This window comes from Idiotropiscis lumnitzeri, chromosome 1 (genome assembly GCF_059441095.1).
Source record: "Idiotropiscis lumnitzeri isolate Australia: NSW breed Sydney's pygmy pipehorse chromosome 1, RoL_Ilum_1.0, whole genome shotgun sequence".
NCBI lineage: Eukaryota > Metazoa > Chordata > Actinopteri > Syngnathiformes > Syngnathidae > Idiotropiscis > Idiotropiscis lumnitzeri.
In genome coordinates, this window is record NC_142391.1 from 24,956,778 (window position 1) to 24,971,145 (window position 14,368).

Sequence of the window (14,368 nt, forward strand, 5' to 3'; positions counted from 1 at the left end):
CGTTTTCAAAATTGTAGTCCCTGCCTCCCAAAGACGTATTTATACGTCATAGTCATAGCCTTTTTTTTTTTTTTGGCGTCATAGCTCCATGTTTTTATCTTTAGAACACAATATTCTGCAGGCCTTACAAAATCAGTCAAAAAACAGAAAAAAAACCCACTGTGATTGAGGTGTTCCCTCTTGTGAAAACAGCTGGGAATAAATGAGTTAAGGGAAAACCAGTACAGCAAATAAGTCAAACTTCATTTTGCTTCCATTCATAAGGCGCAAACGATTATAAGGCTCACCGTCGAATTTTGAGTAGATTAGATTTTAATGGTAAAATATGGTAAATGTAATTACAGTTACAGAAAATAACAGTTTTTTTTCTGTTGGAGTCCTGCATACATTTTGCAATCTGTATGACTGCCACCTACAGGACTGGAGTTTTAGGACATAATTTTTCAATTGCCCAACCTTGCTGGATGCCGTGATTTACCGGCAACCAGTCCAGGGTGGATGCAGCCTCTCAGTCAAAGTCAGCTGTGATAGGCTGATAAAAAAAAGAAGAAAAAGATGGACCTAGGCAGTTGTTAGGTCATTTTTCCAATTTGCAATCACATATTTCTTCAATTGAATGGGCCACGTTTTTGATTTGGATTGCATGCCCTTGAAGCCACTCACCATTTCTTTCCTGCTGCCTGCCTCGTCATCAGCACTAATTACAGCAAATGACTTTTTTACTCGGGGGTAGGCCCGAAGGCTGCCTGATGTAGGCGACGTGGCGTCAATACGCATGTTAACGGCATTCCCTCTCTGTCCTTCATTAATCAAGGTAATGTACAACCTGCACGGGGCGGCGGATCACGGGAACACGTGTCAATTATCAGCGAAACGAGGCGACCGAGTGTTAATGAGGTGTGGACGGCTACATTAGCATTCGGGAGCGACGAAGAATGCTAACAATCCAATCCTGAATAGAATTCGGAAGCTTTTACAGCCGCGCCACTTGTCCTGGGCTGCACAGTAGTTTTTACTAATGGCGTCCCGCCAGGTCTGAAAGTGTCCTTACAAGACCCAGGCAGCGCTCTGGGTTTAGAACGTGTCGCTCGTTAAAAAAAAACAAATAAAAAAATACTTTTGAAGCCACATTACAGTTTCATTTGGACAGGTCTGACTTTAATGAAAAAAACCTCTCAAGAATCATAAATGCTTTTACGGGAGGTCAATTTGACCGAGGCAGATGTGCAAATGAGTTCCAAGTACAAATGATAATTTGGACGGCAAAATGAGATACGTGCTGGTCTAGTGGTTAGCTCGTTTCAATCACGTTTCAGAGGTTTGAATTATGGCCCTGTCACAAATTGAACAATAATTCAAAAACACGTTAGTCATTTCATGACATTGTCGTTAAACGTAAACTGCTTTCAGATGACTTTGTTTCCAAAAACAGACGCATGCAGCATGGAAGGACTCCTCCTTACTTCCGCCAACAACCCAGGCTAAACTTAGCCCCAATATATAAAGCTGTTTGCCACGCAGTAGCGTTGCATCCCTTGCGCATACTTCCTTGGGATCAGTTACTATATTTCTTTTCGTCAAAGGCGTTGAGACTATTGGCATCTTACCGAGTTAAGAACACAAAATGTTCACTGGAGATTTAAAAAAAAAAAAAAAAGGAGTGGCTTTAGCTCACCCGCTATGTGGACGATAACGTTTCAATTTTGAATTCAACATACAAATTGGCCACACGGAATAATATCAGGTCAAGGACAGAAAGTGTTACCACATGTCTACTCTGTAAAAAAAAATAACACAACGGCTCAACTTCTGGCTAGCAGGCCTTGTGGGGTGAGCCAAGTATCGATGCTGCACTTGTCCTAAAAAGAAAATATTTAAGCTGTCATACGCCATAAAATATTTGTTTTTAGATGTAATATAATATATGAGAATCATTCATTTTTCTGATTGGCTTTACTGTTAGCAGATTTAGAAATGATTTATTTATTTATTTTTAAACAAAAGAAATAAGCCCCAGTCTATACCGAATTGAGGACCACTGACAGAAGTGGGAAGAACCAGTCCCAAAAAACCCAAACCCACTACGATACAAATTCAGTTTGTCCATCTACGCTTGATAACGTTGAGGCATCTGCCTTCCAAATAGCATGTTTAAACTCTAACATTAACACTTCATTAGCATCATTAAAAAAAAAAAAAAAAAAAAAAGTGGTTTATTTATCGTGCACAAGGAAATACAATGACGCAGATGCCGCATTAAAAGCCACGGCAGGAGACATTATCTGCTGACGTAGTGTTAAATCTCCTTTTAATACTCGCCTTCTAATTTACATTGTCTATTACGAGTCACTAACGACTTTGACCTTCTCCTGCGCTTAGCAAGCGTGCGCTTGCATGTGTGTGTGGTGCGGGAATGAAGGTAGAACTTAAGTTTAAAAAAAAAAAAGTGAGAGTGAAAGGAGGACAAGAAAAAAAGTCGGAGTGTTTTAGGGTCTTGGCATTCAGTAGGGGTTGTAAATCTGGGCTTTATGGTGAAATGATGGCGGATAACGTACGTAAAAGGTCAGCCAATGACAGATCAAGAGGACGGACGGCAGTGCTGATGAGGCCTATACGTTCTTTCAGACAACATCTTACTATTGTGTATGCCGTTTTACAATCCCCTTTGTTTGCACATTCCGTGTGTCAAGCACGGAGGGAACTCACTCATTCAAATTCAGAGAAATGCGCTGTTCAAAGGGGCGGCTTGATTGTTAAAACAAACAATTCCATAATCAGACATTAAGATGACTTTGCTTTTAACCGGCGTGATAGATCTCACGCGCCATCGAATGATTTGACAACAATGTCATAACCGCTAGAAAACCCCAAGAGATGTCTTTTTAGTTCATAATAGCAAAAATCGGATTTATATGGTGCTTTTCTGGACACACTTAAATCGCTTCACACTCTGGTGCTGGTAAACTACGTCATGTGGCTGCCAGTATGCGCCTCTGACCGCCGCCAAAAATTCACATTCAGCAATATATCAATGAGAGTGACACTGGAAGAAAGGCCAGTCAAGTGCCTTGCCCAAGGACACGACGGGATTCGAAAAAATAGCCCGTGAGTAACCGCACGATCCGCTCTACCTCCCGAGCCACAGTTCATGTTTTAAAGAAAAGAAAAGTATTTGGGACGAGAGACAAATATGGAAAGGGGAATTATAATACTGGACATAGCGAATTGTCAAGAGTGGAAATTGTATAGAGGTGATATGGAATGCAGTCGATATTTTCTGACAAAAGGCACAAACGGAAAACGAAACTAATCAGTGGACTAAATACTGCAAAACACCACAAGGTGATTTTTGAAATTGCAAAAAGTCAGTGCATGGAATGCAGAGAAAGTCTTCTGACAAGAGGCAAACTGTTAATATTTCTAAAAAGAAAAAAAAAAATCGCATTTGTCAAACACACACAAAAAAACAAACATTGATTCGATACGCGGTAATTTCATCCAATAGTGACCAAAATGGTGCTATCTGCCAGCCATATTTACTTTTTTTTTTTTTTTTAAAAACAGGTCAGCAATCAAACCGGAATTGTCTGTCGTTTTTATCCCCCTCACCTATTACATAAAAAGATAAATAAATAAGCTGTTAACGTCGACAGCGTTCAAAGGCAACGCTAAAAACACGCACCATTTGTGGTAAATAAGAATTATCCATCCTGTTAATTGAAACGGGATAATTTCCCAGAGCACACCTGATGATCTCTTCCGGCAAACCGTTTTGCGGCACGGTGGTTTCATGGCTGAGCATATGTGTTAAGCCCGCCCAAACTATCCCATTAGCCATTCACAAACACAATTTTATCACACAGACGTAGAGAAGCCGCTTGTTGACTCGCCTTCTTCACGGGTTGGAGAGAGGGAAAAAAAATTATCATTTTGATGGGAACGCGCTGCCGTTCTCTTCGTCTCCAGCTGATAAAAACTTCAAACAGTCAGATGCTGTCTCCCTACTGAGATCCAATTGGGATGATAAAAATCAGCAGGAAAAAAAAAACATTGATTTTTATGTGTGTTCCATACAGTCGTGGAAAGAAAATGACCATTTTATAACCCTGACTGAGATAAAATCTTATGACAGAGGTCAACAAGGAGACACAGTGGTGGCCAACTTCAATTAGCAAGACACGTCCGGAGTGAGTGATCAGTGCAAGCAAAAATATCAACAACATTGGTCAACAGCAAATTGTCATCAGCTTCAGACGTCCCTAAATGTATTTTTGATGTCGATTTGAAAAATAGCGTTGCATTTTTTAGGTAGTTTCATTTAAATTATCAACTTTGATTAAAACATATTACACGATGGATTTAAACCTTTTACTTTAATTTATACATATTTTTAATGGAAACAAAAAAGAATTCCCTGTTGTTGAACCTAACCCTTAATTTATAATTACTAAATAAATTACAATTATATATTTATTAAATTATTATAATTCATATCAAAATCAGATGCGCGACAAAAAAAATTGTCAGTACAAATTTAAAAAATATATTTTAAAAATGTACTGTAATAAAAAAAATAAAAAAATAATGCGTTTATAATCATCATTGGTGAGTATAATTACATTTTTCATTTTATTAGAAGATTCTGAACTGCTACAATTTTTTGGGAGAGTTTTGCCTCTACCACACACAATTTAAACACAAATTCATAAATCCAATTAAAACAAAATGTTAACATATTGGAACATGCACCTAGTAGGAAATATTGCATGTCTTGTGTTGTGACCAACAACAGCACAATCTGCGTGAATTTGTGTTTTAGTGTTCTGACGGCATTTAATAAATGGTTGAAAAGTTCGACAACAAAGGCTTTAACTATTCTGTTAAAAAAAAAAAAAAAAAAAAGATACAAATGAACCGCAAGGCAAAACAAATTTTATGTTTTCCAAAACCAAAAGATTGTGTAACTTTAGTGGTTCCACTGCATCTCCACTTGAATTTTAAGCCTTCAGCTGTCATTGACTTTTCTCATAAAACTTGTTAGTTAATCAAAAGTTTCAGACAGCAGTCATAAATGCAATTATTGCCTCCCATCTCCGCCGCAAAGTTCGATGAGCACAAATGAGCATGTTTTGACATTTGAAGGAGCCCGAAAAAACTAATTGCACATCATTTCCTCTAATAACGCGAGGAACACGGCGTCATTGATTGGGACTCAAAACAGAGACAGCTTATCGATTGTGCTCCTCTGCTGATGGGAAATACCGACATTGTTGTAACTTGTTTTTTTTTTTTTCTGCGTGTGGCTCCGCATGCTGTCCACAACAATCGTTTGGGCCACGGGTCTGCCTTCTCGTATCTCGTCTCGTCTTCCGGTGATTGTCACATTTCTTGCGCTCTCAAGCAAGCTCATATTTAATAGCCCCTGGCACGGCGTGTCTGAAGTCTGCGCAATGGAGCACGGCAGGCTCCCTTCCAAAAGTTCTGGAACAGTGAGGCCGATTGCTCTATTTTGCTGTCGGCTGAAAAAGAGAAACCTCAAACCTATTTTGAAAATATTCACGTTTGAGGTGCGACCGACTCGAAAACCAGAATTGTTGCATACATTGTGAAGCTCTACATGCAGACACTCACACTCTCTGGCCAACCAGAATTTCACTCGGGAAAATTGATTTGTGATACGAGGACGGGTGACTTTGCGCTATCACAGGTCCTGTGATACCTTTAAGCGAACGCCACAAAGTTGGGATGGGTTGTGAAGTGCAACACCCGACATCCCCTTCTCCCTCCCAGCTGTGTCCAACGCAATTGTTGCTGTCAGACAAGATTTAAAGACAAGACAAAGTTTTACCAGACACAGGTGCCATCGATCACGGCATAGTGTGTGGTTGTTGCCATCGCTCACCTTGTTGGGTTCTGTGAGAAAAAAAAAAAAAAAAAAGGTAAATAGTAAATCTCATAGCAGTCTGTTTCACACAGAGAGCCCCACTTGCTGCTGTGATGTCGTAGAAGGGGACATTTTTTTGGCTCGCTACACCCGTGCTGCAAAATCAATAAAAGGTGTTCCCGGTCATCACCTTTAGCCTGTGATGAAATATGATTTCCCAGAATGGAGTGGTCAGCTCCAAAGATGACAATGCACCAAGGTCAGCAGGGCGTGTGATGGACAGCATCCAGAATTGTAGAAAGTCACAAAAGTTCATGGCCTTGCAAGTATAACTGCAATCAAATCCACACTTTCCTCCTTTGGCCATTGTGGTTTAAAAAAAAGCAAGAATATATTTTAGATTTTCAAGCGGTCGCCGGGTAAGATTGTCTGGCCTGGCTCAGCCCCGCCCTGCCACAAGTGTTTATCGAATCACCACCTCAATGTGAGGCCTGCGAGAAGGCTCACGGTAACCAACTCATCATCTGATTGGTTATCGCAACCGTCTATCAATTCTAAGCGCCTGTTCACTCACATAGCACAGACGTACGCAGGGAAGAGTCGGAAAGCTCAGAGGACAAAGAACGTGGCGCTGGTATTATGCCCACAAGCAGCACACTCCAGCAGTTTGCAAGGCCCAGAGGTAACTTGAGCACACCGTTTTGTTCGGAGATGATGTGCTAAAGCTGTGCGGCTAATATGGTACGATATTGCAATTTGGCTTTGCAAAGTATGCAAATTACTTGTCAAGGAAATAAAAGCTTTAATTCTGACAGCCCTAAAATAAATATATAAATAAAATCACTACCGCCACTGAAGAACATTCGTGACTTTGCATTTGCATGACGACAGCGACTGTCAGAAAAGCGCCCCTCACCCCAACAGGTGTCACAATGCAGTGATAAATGGGCTCGGCACAAGTGACACAAGCACAATAGCCCACAGCCATACATTTCCCTAACACATAGAAATGCAGAAACGCCTCCCTGAAATAGACCCCGCTTTTGCCCGTAAGGCCCAAAACGGGTCGTAAACTGAAACTAAAAATGCAGAAAATGCTCATGTTCAACTCTGGGGGATTTTTTTTTCTTTTAATAGTGATTTATTCATTCATACAGAAATTTAGAAACGGAAAATGCGGAATACGGAATAATGTAGGATTGTGATCAAATAATTTCCTAGAATGGAGATAAAAACGGTGACGTTAGAGGGGCTTGAATTGGTTGAGAAAATATTTCATTATTCAAACTGGTAGCACGACAAGGTACTGTGGTACAATTCACATCCATTGGGCCAATGGTGGGGTTCCCTTTTTAAAAAGTTTTGCGTTTTGGGTGAAACTTGACATCCATGTCATACATCACAATGGAGGTAGAAATCACTCCATTTCATTACAAATTTGCATCTTCAGAGTCATGATCAATACGGCGAGCAGTCGACAACAATTTCTTTCCACTTTCATGATTGATTGCAAGTACTGATTCATCCATAAATGCCAGAGTGAGCACAATAACATCCCTCCCTTGTATTAATATTGAACAGGGTGATTAATCTGCATCTAATCCACCATTTAAAAAAAAAAAAACGGCAGTCGAATCAATAAACGGGGGATGGTGGAGGAAGTAAAGACTATTGCTGAACCACTTATGAGATGAACTATTTTGTCGTGTTGCATTCACAGGATGAGAGTTTTATTTCCTAATTTTCAAATGTGGCATTTGATAAATCCACGTGCATCCAGGGGTACCTTGACTCACACGTTGAACTCACTCCGTCACCAAGATCCGATCTGAATTTCCTTGTGTATAAAATTCTATTTCATTAATTCTACCCCAGCCACCCCTGATTGTTCGCGCCAGAGCACGTGTGCCCCGTCTAGAAAAATAACAGACCTAGCGTTCTAACAAATTTAAGTTAACTAACAATTTTTAAGACAGAACATTTTTCTGCTGTGCATTGTTGCACTCCAAATCAACAGAGGGCGGTGTATTATAAAGAGAGCATCTCAAAAAGCGAGTTAAAAGAAACTTCTGCAGGCATGATATCCACTTTCAATCCTTTTTACTTGCTTTGCTGTTCATCGGCTTTTGACTTAAATAATTTACGAAAGAAAAGTCAAAATGCGTTATTCCAGGTCGACACCAAATCCTTTGTGAGCATTTCTGGCGGCGCGATTCAATTGAAGTCAATGGGGTTCATGCAAGTGGGCGCGGTTGTGCATGATGCGTTTGGGGCGACGGGATGCGGAGCAAAGCACCGAAAATTCATCCATTCGCCCTTTTGGCGCGGTTACAATTTTTTTTTTTTTTAACAAAAATCAACTTTCTTCGCATGTCTCACACGGATTTGGTGTGAACGTAGCATCAGTCATGCACAAGTGGTCCAAATCTGGGAGATCTCCACTGCAGCATTAAGCAGCCTTGGCCTTAACTCCGACAAGAAATGTAGTCAAAATTACTGGAGCTGGTCCAATGATTGACATGGGCTTCTTCTTCAAGCGGCGCATTTTGAGTCACTGAAAAGCCAGCCAATCATTCATATAGGAACCATGTGAGGAGTAATATGGTTATTTTAAAGTAGTTTTACAGTTCGTAAAGTACAAAAAAATAATAATGGTTGGTCGCCACAATAATCAAATCTAACTAGTGAGACCGCAGCAGAAAAAAATCATTTTGAAAGGTTTCATGAGTGCTGCCAGTTCACATTCTTGTTAACTGCTTGGAGATCAAGGTTGGGCAACCGAACCTCCGACACGCGTCCAACACACACACAATTCAAATGATCAGCTCATCAGCAAGCTGCGCTGAAGCCTGATGATGATCCCGAAAGCGGCCCTCGAGGATCGGAGTTGCCCCTCCTTGATCTAAATTGTTGATGCAAGTGTTATTTGCATTTATCGGATTTTTTTTCGAGGCTCACGGAATCCTAAATTGGAGTGAAGTGGGGCCAAGCTAACGCTATCATTTTACCATATCCATGCACCAGAATTGTTTCATCTTCACGTGACCCCTACCGGAACAACAATGTCCCCATCCGCTCTCGCCCAAGGAGGAGTTGCTGCATTAATAAAAAGCAAAAAGCATGCGGGTGTAAAATAGTTCTTCTTCCTCTTCTCCAAGCTTCAAGCATGCGAGTACTCCCTCTGTAGTTAATTGCACGTCTAAGCTGATGCCACGGCCTCCTCCGGTCTATTACGTCGCGCCTGGCTATGTCGGAATTGTCTGCGCTGATGCGAGGCACTCCACGAGAGAAATTCAATTACCTCCCGTTTCTCTGCACAGTCACTGACCGAGGCCCGAGCGAGGTATGACTAATACCGGAGACGCACAGATTCTGGGAGACAAAAAAAAAAAAAAGATGGACACGTTGTTGACAACATTTGAATTAAAAGCTGATCTTCATCGTCAAAAGTGGTTTGTCCTCTGTGAATGACGGTGGTTGCGTTTTAGCGGAGATTATTATTGTGAAACTCTTTTATTGGACATCATATAAAACCACAAATGCGGAGCTTTGCCTCGTATACTCCTTGCATGGCCTCCTGAAACAATCTCATCTCTGAGCTGTAAACCTCTCTTGCTATTGATCTTCGAATGCAGTTTTTTTTTCCGTCTTCCATAAACACCAAATAAATGTTGCACACAGATTTTGGCTGAGCAATTGCTTTAGTCATGTAAGCAAACATGGATGCCCGATTTGCTGACAATTGACGGAAATTTAAAAAAATAATGACGACTAAAAACTAATAGTTATGTTTTCGTTTAATCGTCACAAACCGGGTCAAGTACCGACGAGAGTCAGTGAATTACTGACGGACACCGGTTTCGCTGACGACAGTTTGTCTCGTGTGTTTGTTCGCGGAGCTGAATACAAGCAGGATTTTTTACTGACGATCTTCTGACGGCAACACGGTTAAAATAACTTGACTGACGATTATAGTTTGGTACCCCTTGAAAAAAAAAAAAAAAAAATGAAAAATGACAGACTGACGATAACGGACCGGTGTCCAGCCCGCTGACGGATGACTGGCCGACAACATTTTATAAAACCCAACCTCAGGTTAATCATATCAGCACAATGATTGCAACCGCAGTAGTTCCCGTGCAACGGCATTGAACAAAATCATATTTTTCAATGATCTACTCAAAATGTGACGTTCATAATCCAGGATTCCTTCATTAAAAAAAGTAACCAAGATTTAATGGCGAAATTGGTTATCTGATTTGGACCTGCAAGTATCAATCAGAATATATACCTTCATTCCCAATATTCTGCTCAAAAGAATATATTTTTTTAAAGAGAGGCTTGGTCCATTAAAACAAAGTAACAGCCGCTTCACGGTGAATGCAGCTACCTGATTTTCACATGCACACGGCCGTCATGTTCGGCTGGGTAAACTCGCTGCTCAAAATATTTTCCGCCAAGTTTGGTTCATTAAAATAAAGCCCCATTGATTCAAGAATCTGATTTTGACCCGCAAGCATTGTAATCGTCCTAAAATATACTTGCGTGATTCAAGCTGACTGAAACAAAGCAACGGATATTTTTCAGCACGTATCAGTCAGATTGCTTTAGGAATATTTTAATACAGCTTTCCGTACGTTACGCAGAGATGCAGGTGACGTCATGTTGGCACCGGGGGGTTGTGCGAGTCACGGGAGTCATTACCAGCGGATAACATGCCAGTTAACATCAAGTGTGGCGTCCGGGCGGATGTCTCTCAAGACCTTTCCTCTGATTTCTTTGCGCTTTAGCGGTGAATTTAGATAATCAAAATGGCAGAGAGCCAACTTGTCAAATGATCATTCTGGCCCCAGCCTGTCGTTGTTGTTTTTTTTTTTTTTTACATTTATTTATCTTTGGGCTTTGACATTGTTATTCAAGAGCGATTCCGCTAAGTGCTTTTTTTGTCGTATGAAAAGCTTTTGTCGCGGTCCATTTTCATCCCACTGAGAGAGCAGTTACCGGAATCAAAGCCAGATCGCACTTGTCACAATGCCATTTGCCCGTTTACTGCCGTATCATCCTGTCAATGACGGAGGGGTCACAACTAACACAATGCTGTCATTTAGACATTTCATTGCGTTTGAGAGAAAAACATCGGACCTTTTCAAAGCCGGATGAAGAGTTTAGGAAAGAATCAACGGATTCAGTCTTGAGGTGTTGGCCTCTTTCTCAAAAATGCGCAATGGGTCCGGTAATTAAAATGGGGTAAAATGCATCAAACAAAGAATCCGAAAATCGGCGGCTAACTCAGTTTTCTGAGTTTGACTTACAGTACACACAAGCAGATTCAGTGGCAGTCACAACAAATTGATGGCGGTCATCCACTCAAGCCATTTTGTCAGTCAAACAAAAGCAAATTAAATGGCTTGATTGGCGACTTGAATTATTATTTGTTTTTTTTAAACAGCACACATTTATGATACTTGGATGCATGAGCAGATACTTTTTTGGTCATTTTCTGAAAACATAAAGTTACGGATCCACTTGTGTTCTTTTGATGACACAAAATCCACTTTGGAGAACGAGTGGATCGGGAGGTGCTGCAGACATGGCAGCCCGTGTTTGCGTTTTACAACAAATTAAGAGCTATCTCAAGGTTAATTCTACGAAGTGAACTCGGCTCGAATCCATCGGACTCGGTTCAGTGAAAATACACCTCATCGGTCAATCATCGACTCAAAACGTTACATTTTTAATGCAAGTTTAGTTCAAGCAGCAAAGACGTAACGGCTCCCAGTCGAGTCAGTCAACTGAGTTCCATTTAAATCCGAGCATGCCCCAGAACGTACAGTATGTTCCTTCCGTTTCATCATCACAGGAACCCCGCGCAGGATCCCAAGGATTTCAATGCAGCCGATGGGCTCACTCCTCGCAAGACGAAGAGACGCATTTTCATTTCATGTAATATTCCTCAGGACGCCATCACTCAACCTGCAATTTGCTTCTCATATCAGCCACTCCACCATGTCCACGCAGCCCCGCCTCACCTGAGAGTTGCCAACAATGTGTCAGGCTACATTATTAAAGTCCGGTTGGGGCGTCTATTGATCGGCACCGATGCCCTTGAGGGAGTCGCTGTGTTTTGGGCGGCGTGTCGGACACACTGAGTCATAAACGAACAGACAGGACGTCAATGAGCAGTAAACACTAAGGTATAAAAATTATCTCGCCCCACTGGTGCGCTTGCTGCTGTAATTGGATTCACATCACATAAATACACAAAGGTCAATGGGCAATGTCACAATGCGAAAACGATTGAACTCTACGCGGGAGCTTTTGTAAACAAAGGGCTTTGATTGAGATCAATGATTGTCAGAGTATGAAGACTTTGTCGCTGTACTTCATATCGACACATTGTATGCAACGAGGGAAAAAAAACAATATACCAGACATTTTGAGTGAACCCTCTAAATATTGTACAGTAAATTTAACAAATCCAGTCCAAGAATTTCATCCACTAGCATAATGCGGAAAAAAAAAAAAATGCAAAACACCATAGATAGGCTAACACAAATGACCACATAGAATAGTATACAGTAATTGTAAACATCTGCTGCGTTAAACACGCAGAAGCATTCAACATTACGGGCATATCGCTGGTGTCGGGCTAAAACCTCATACCTCATTTAACAAGAGTCCCCCAAAACAGTTTCATTATTGCTACGCTTTATGAAAAAGAAACTGGACGACAAATGTGACAGGCTACTATGATTGCTGCAAATGCCTGATATTATATTTAGGCTGTCCAAATATTTGCCGCGACAGTCACGTGTTGATGTGAGGCCGAGTAAAGTGAAACGGGCAAACGCAACACAACTTCACTCACTTATAGGCCGGAAAAAAAAAAAAACGTGAAAGCAAATTGTTGCGCTTTGAGACAGGTTGGACCCCAAAGCAATAGCGACGATAATTCAAACCGTCGACATTTTATTCATTCATTTCTTTTTTTTTTTTTTTTTTTTAAAGTGCAATGAATAAAACTACCAAATACAACAACAACAAAAACGGGGAATATAAAGCGCGCTCAAACAGGTAAAGGAAAAAGAAATGAAAAGAATTGCGCAGGGCGAAAAGCAAAGAAAAACAGCACGACAAAAAGTGAAGCTTACAAAAAACATGACTCACCGTGGTGAGAAGAGGGCTCAAGGCGGGTCACCAAGAAGTCGCCAATACGCATGGGAACACAGACAAAAAGCAACAAGTGAATCCTCCAGAAAGTCATATGAACTATTACTGGAGCCAGAAAGGACGCAAAAGGCGTTACGGAAAGGAACAAGAGGAATGATCTGGCGTCTTCCTGCTGTGCTTGCAGCGCTTGAATGGCAGCTGATTACCAATCACTCCCAGGTGTGTACCTCCTTACTCACTCCATCAGAGGTAAACATGGAAAAAAAAAACAAGAGCCAGCTGACAGCAAAAAATAAAAACATGCAACTTAGACAGAACATGACAAATGTGACAAAAATGAATCTTGCTGTTTTTTTTTTTTTTATTAAGCCCATATACATAGCAGTATCGTAATATATTTCATGCTTAATCCATGGATAAAAGATCCATCATGCAACAAAAAATAAAATAAATGAACAAACAAAAAAAAAAAACAACTGGAGAGAATTCTTTCCAGTGCAAAGTACTCGCATAAAAATGATCATTCAAGGATGGCATAAAACTGCTGAATAGTAAACCAACATTAATTACAAGAATGTAATTCATATTTTTATGTTAATTTCATATATTTTTTGTTTTGACAAAAATCAACTCACCACTCCACACAGGAATGCCGGAGTCGGAATCGTCCCCACAACCTCTGCACTGTGAGGCCCATCGTGCGAACCAGTCAGTAATGGCGACATTGTAATCTATTACATCCATTAGAGCTCAGCGCTGCCCCAACTGTCGCTGCACAACGAGGTACTACGCTGAAGGCGAACAACTCGGAATTCAGACTTACTGTATACTATAAGTATACTGTAAAATTTGTGATGATAGCGGCGGCGTAAGTTCACCGTAATGCTGTTCCCCTGTTCAAATGATGCCGGTAATGTTGCAGTCAAAGTCATTAGGGACTGTGACAAGCACCACATTTCCAGTGAAGATGGGCAATTAAAGGAGCAGTTTGCCATTGTTGCACAGGAGGCTGCTTTTAATGCTGATGGAGGCCACCCGCTATGATTAGAAACGACTGTTTGCGTAGGCTGATTCTTTAATTACACTGAATGATTTCAATAGTCTTTGTTCGTGTTTTTCCAGTGGAGCTGCTTGAGACTTTTTCAATTTATATCTTTTTTTTGGGGGGGGGGACATTCTCCTTTTCCCTTCTCACTGCCTCCCAACAATATCCCTCTCTTGCATCTGTGGCATTTTGAATTCTGGCGGCGTCGACTCGGCGCGTTGCGCTAGATGAATAATTTCTTATTGTCGGCGGTGTACGGAGGTGTCGCG

The 14,368-nt window shown here is 41.0% G+C and overlaps 1 protein-coding gene across 2 annotated transcripts in view; it reads right to left on the reverse strand.

Annotated features, from left to right (window-relative positions):
• The window catches only part of LOC148343929 (netrin receptor UNC5C-like), a 238,429-nt gene extending 225,229 nt beyond the window's left edge, over window positions 1-13,200 (reverse strand). For both annotated transcript variants that reach the window (XM_088291590.1, XM_088291572.1), the window contains exon 1: window positions 13,052-13,200. The gene's annotated coding sequence lies outside the window, so the exon portion shown is untranslated. The remainder of the gene's footprint in view (window positions 1-13,051) is intronic.
• Between the last annotated feature and the right edge of the window lie 1,168 nt (window positions 13,201-14,368).